The sequence below is a fragment of the Sceloporus undulatus genome, chromosome 1, assembly GCF_019175285.1.
Source record: "Sceloporus undulatus isolate JIND9_A2432 ecotype Alabama chromosome 1, SceUnd_v1.1, whole genome shotgun sequence".
Taxonomy (NCBI): Eukaryota; Metazoa; Chordata; class Lepidosauria; order Squamata; family Phrynosomatidae; genus Sceloporus; species Sceloporus undulatus.
The window spans coordinates 135,956,637-135,962,636 of NC_056522.1; the positions used below are offsets into that span (position 1 = coordinate 135,956,637).

General features: G+C 39.0%; 1 protein-coding gene across 1 annotated transcript in view; it reads right to left on the minus strand.

Annotated features, from left to right (window-relative positions):
- The window catches only part of TPO (thyroid peroxidase), an 87,787-nt gene that overhangs the window by 22,174 nt on the left and 59,613 nt on the right, over positions 1-6,000 (minus strand).

Below are 6,000 nucleotides of genomic sequence, written 5' to 3' on the forward strand. Positions count from 1 at the left end.
AGGAAACTCTACATGAGAGCGCTGTCAACACAAAGCAGTTAGGTAGAGAAGAACCAAATATGGGCACACAAAATGGCTTCAAAGCCCAGTACTGGAAACTGCATCCTTCCCTGACTCCTCTTTGTTACAATAATCTGTCCTTCTCTCTTTTTCTCACCTATTTCTGAACTTAGTGCTAGTGTAAAGTAGGGGTCCACAAATCTGGGCACTTCACACACCTCCCACAAGAACCCCATTTTGTACTTCTGACTTACAAAGCCCCCTTGGGCAGGGGATCAATTTCATCACCTTTTGACCTCCCCCAAGCTGTTTTAGCCAAGGTGACCAGAAGCTACTTAAAAAAAGAAACCCTCCCTGGTTCTAGGAAAAGTTATGGACACAAGGCATGTAGATATTGTTCCTGTATGCTCCTAGAGAATGTGAGGGTCCTGTTTAAGTTGTTTTAAAAACAATGGGAAGGGCAGTCCTATGAATGTGGGGTTGTTAAGGAGCTTCACATGTGAACTGGCAGCCTTATTCTCCCCCTTGGTGTAAACCATATAAATATGATCTCACATGTGCTCAATTGGATTTGATTATTCTATTCATCTCTTCTGTTGTGTGCTAGAGTGGGAATGCATTGCATATGAAGCAAAGAAGGACTTAATACTGTAAAAACTAAACAAACAGCTACACAAACAGTATGTGGTAGTATTTTTTTTGTCTTATTTAGAACACATCCCATTATTATTCTTTGTTTTCATACACCAGATAGATTGCAGCTTATTTGCATTGTTTAACATAGTAACAGAGTCTGCAAAGATGATTCATGCAACTTATTCATTCAGTTTGTTTCCAGAACGTTAATCTGGTTGAAAGGGGTGGGATGTTATTAACATTCATTTAACAGCTTTATTCTGTTGTGTGGCACTTAGGTGGATCAAATTTCAGAGACTACGAAAGATGTGACTAAAAGAGAAGGCTACAATCCCCCTCTCCCTCATTTCAACCATACCATTATTTCAATCATCTTCTCTTCCAAGAAATGTTGATAAGCAGGTTTCATCACTGGTAGCTCATGCATATAAATGAATCCATTGCTTCTTACAACATCTTCCTGAATATGGCCTTGTTAAATTTCCATGTTTTCATTAAGGTGGAATATGCATGTGCATGCACAACCTGGGAGACTTTGTGTACTGTCACTTGTAAAAGTGAAATATAAGAGAGCGTGAAGTCCTAAAGTGATGCAGTGCATTGGAATGAACTTATACAATTCTTCACTTTCATTTTGAGCTTGGATCCAATACATTCTGTAATGTTGGCATGAGAATGTAAAGGAAAAGGTTAAGGCCAGAGTGTGTGTCTCTCTCTGGTGCCCCATAGGGCCCAAACAGACAGGCCAAAATAAAACTGCTTTGGGTCACTTTGGAGGTATGCTGTTTAAATAACACACACATCTTAAGAGGCCAGAAACTGTGCCAAAGCTGTGCTCCAGTCCTTAGGACTAGAGTGTGGCTTTGGCATGGCCGGAGCCTTTTAGAATGAATGCGGCATTTAAACAGCATACCTCCAAAGTGACCCAAAGCAGCTTTATTTTGTTTGTCTGTTCAGGCCCTCTGTCTCCATTTTGAAGTGTCAGGTCAGAGAGTGCAATATGTTCATCTCTAGGCAGTAGAGTATTGTATGTGTCAGAGCTTGGAGTTACAGTGGGCCCTTGGTATCTACTGGGGTTTGGTCCCAGGACACCCAACACCATGGATACCAAACTCTTGGATGCTCAAATGACATTAAATACATTGGCATAGGAAAATGGTGTCTCTTATGTAAAATGGCAAAAGCAAGGTTTACTTTTTGAATATATATATATATATATATATATATATGAATATTTTCAAACTGTGGACAGTTGAATCCATGGATAAGGAATCCGTGGATACAGAGGACCCACTGTAGTTCATTAAAAATTAATTCCCTATTTGTAGTTCATTAATTTTTAAAAGAATGATTAAAAGGTTGTAACTTTAATCATTATAACAATGATGATATTTTACAGGTTGAAGAATGATTAACAGTTCATATTACTTCATTACTTTGGGGAGTAATGGGGGATTTGGCATTTTTAGTGATTTTAATTGGTTATCTGAACTGTAAACGGCATCACTAGTAATGCAGTGAATTAATTTTACAATTTTCACTAGAACAATTAACGTGAACGAATTAATGTGTAATTTAATATCAGCATGTTAGTGTTAACATTAATGCTCTCTTGCTCATGCATGTTTCCATTTTCTTTTTTTAATTTTATTTTTATTGGTTTAAAAGAAAAATGACATATGACAGACAGAACATAAAACATAACAGTCTTCCATGTCAATCTTGCAGAGTCCCGTCCCTCCCTGCACCCCTCCCTTTATCCCACCCAATATCATATCCTTTCATATTATTTCTCTCTCATCTTAACATTCTCAACATATTTATTCCCCTTACCTCTATAACCAACCACACTAACTCACACATTAAAAAACGAATTCCACCACCTTTGAGTTATGCGAAGATCCTTTCTCTTCTACCTTAGAGACGTCATTACTCTATTTTCATTATCTGGTATTTCTCTATTAGTTGATTCAAGATGTAAAGTAAAATTTCCCAGAAACTAGATTGTCTTTATCAAAAGAGAGGTAAAAAAAAAGAAAAGAAAAAAAGAACCATAGCACTGCCTTAACCCAGCCAGTTGAGAACTAAAAATTCTTTCTTGCTATTATACCCATGTTTCCATTTTCTTGAGCTGGTTATGTCAGGTCAGCCTTTGTGAGAGGTCAGTGTCTGAAGCAACTTGGAAATTATGCCTCTTTCCTTATCAAAATGAATGAAGGATCACTATAATAACATGTTAGTCAACACAGCTAATTGTTTTGTCATCAGTAAGCAGTGATGTAAAAGTAACTGGTATATAATATGCAACAGCTTGCTAGGTGTATTCTGCCATTTTATTCCTCTGCCTTCCTTTCTGTGGTTTGCAATGTCACAGAGAAACATGGTATGGCAAACAACTGCATGCAGGGAGACTAATTAGAAATACTCAGACATGAATTCCACTGGCTTTGGCTTAGTAAAACTTTTGGGTGTCATTTTGGCCTATTTTTTTGGTTCCTTTTTAATGTGTTTTTGGAATATCTCGATTGATGTATTTTTAGGTGATTTTAGGAGATTCTGGCCAGTTTGGGGGCAAAAGGAATTCATCCCAAAATTGCCCAGAAAACTTACAATCTTTATTTTGTGGTGTCTGGGGGCTTTTAGGAGGCTTCTTGGGGGATTGCAAGATCCACATGCAGACTGTGGACCACACTTTGCCCGCCCCTGGTCTAGTTGCTCAGCCCAAACCACCTCCACAAGGTTGAAGTGGGATCAAAATGAGGCTACTCAGACATTAGACAGAGAAAAGCATGATTAACCATTTCTTTCTTTTCCAACCAGCTTGATGATTCTGAGAAAAAAATGGTTCCAGGTAATGCATCATATCAAAAACATTGCTTCCTAGGCACAGCTTTGCATCTGCAACTGGTTCTCCTCCAATGATGTTCTTCTTTTGTTTCCCAACTGTGACAAGGAGGCAGCCAAATAAAAGTCTGGGAGGGGGGGGGATGCTTCCTGGGTGGAAATATTTCTCTTCCTTTCTTGTACCTTCTATTCTCTCATCTGCTACATCTTCGTAAAAATATAAAATGATGTTAGCTGGAAAATGCCTACCCCCATTCCTTGAAATATCTGTACAAACACATTCCTACTTTTTGTTATGGCCAGCCACAAAGAAGACTGGGAGGACGAGGAGGAGGACTCAGCTCCTCAGGTGCAGGAGGAACCTGAGGCTGTGCCAGGCCCCAGTTCTGCTCTGCCAGGTCCCAGCTCTGCCCTCCCAGTCCCAGTGGTTGTGGCTCAGCCAGACCCTAGCTCTGTGGGATCTCCTCCACTGGAGCATGAGGCTCAGCAGCCCATCCTTCCCCCAATAGAAGTGCCAGATTTGGGAGACGTAGAGTAGCAGAGCATTGAGGTTCCTCCCTTTAGCCAGAGAAGATCAGAAAGGGTGTGTCTTCATTGTTCCAAGAGGCTTACAGAGAAACACTCATTAGACAAGCAGCAGCTGGGTTAAGGGAGTTAGATATAAGCCACCTGAGAGACGCTGAACTCTTGTCAGAGTCTATCGGTTCTGTTAAGCGAATGCTTGACCAACCCTCTGGTACTTTTGACCTCAGACTGGACTGGTAGTGTGGCTCTCTGGAATCCTGAACCTTGGACTGGCTACTGGCTTATTCTATTGGAAAACGTTTGTGCCCTGAGGAGGAATTGCTGCTGGCAGCTTGGCGTCTTTATCTCATATCAGCTGTGTGAGTATTTGTGTTGGGAGCATTCCCGGACACTTTTGTGTGTCAGATTCCCAAGGGAAAGGCTGGTTTTGAACATGGATACCCTGGCTGAATCCTAAAAGCCCACATTACATCTTCTAAGCATTAATAAAAACAAGCTTTTTAGTTCCACCCAAGTTATAAACACAGCCCCTCCAAAGGTATTATAAAATGTGATGATCCCATGGATCTTATTGCTTTCCTTGGATCTCTATTTCTTGATGATGAGAAGAAAGAGTCTTGATAGCTTCCCATCTAATCTCCCCCCATATTTCAGTTGCATTCTGGGAACATTCTCTTGCTTAGCTCATGGATAGATGGAAGAGAATAATCGTTGATGGGTATAATCACTTTTTTAAGAGAAAGAATTAAAACTGATGAAGGAGAACACTATCAAAACTCAAAGAATAAAGAGATGCAGGCCATGCACATGATAATTTTATGTGAGGTCTCAAAGCTGTTATTCTGGAAATTTAGTGCAGGTCATAGAAGTTTCAAAGTTATTTGCAATTTACTTTACCTTTTTGCCTAATTCTTAAGATGGATGAATCCTGAAGTTCTATAGCTTGGAACAGTAAAGATAACTAGCTAGAAAAGAACATTTTGTATGGTAGCATTCACAGTTGATTACCTCATGTATTTTCATACTAGAAAACAGTATACAAAGACATTCAATCTTTTAAAATGAATAATGTTGAAATATTTCAATATGATTACTTATTTTGTTCTTCAATGCAGAAACGAAGAATTTCAAGAGTTTTTCTCCCCAGGCAATGACAGTTTTTGTGGATTTTTCATTAACTATTTCCATTTTTGAAAAAAATATTTATGTAAAAAGCTTGGGGTTTTGGACAAGTATGTGTGTTGTTGCTTCCTTTCCCTTCTGCCTTGTTTTGTCTGTCTTGGCACTACTGTAGATAGTGAATTTTGCCCTGCTAATCTGCTGCAGATGCCATCCACTGCACTCACTATGTAAGCAATCACTGTTTGCACTAAGTAAACAATAAAGAGCCCAGCAAAATAAAAGATCTCTACTTTATTTCACTTAATGCAGGGATGGTCAACTGTTTGGGAGGTCAGGGGCCAATTCCCCACTGCAAATCACTTGTCAGTTTGCATCCTTGCACACACCAAGCCCAAATACTTCTGTTTTTCCCCCATTGGCCACTCTCAAAATGGTGACAAGATGTGATGACACATCTTCACTTTCTGTCACCATTTTTAGTGGTACCACAGAGAGAAATGGAAGTAGCTCCTCTGCAGACTGTCTCAAAATAGCAACAGGAAGTGATGGCATATCACATCACAGGATTCTGAAATGCTTGAGAGGTGGTGGGTTGGTGATATTTGTTAATCTTTTAATATGTTTGGGGTGGTTCTGCATAATTTTAGTACAAAACTGTCTAAAATGTATTTTTCTTTTTTAAAAAAATAAATAAATAAGAGAGCCTTGGGGGACTGGTGATAGTGAGAATATGTATGTATTTGGCATTTCCCACTATGCTGTTCTTTTACTGTAACCTGCCTCGATCCACACAGAGAGGCAGGCAATAATAATAATAATAATAATAATAATAATAATAATAATAATAATAATAATAATAATAATAATAATAAT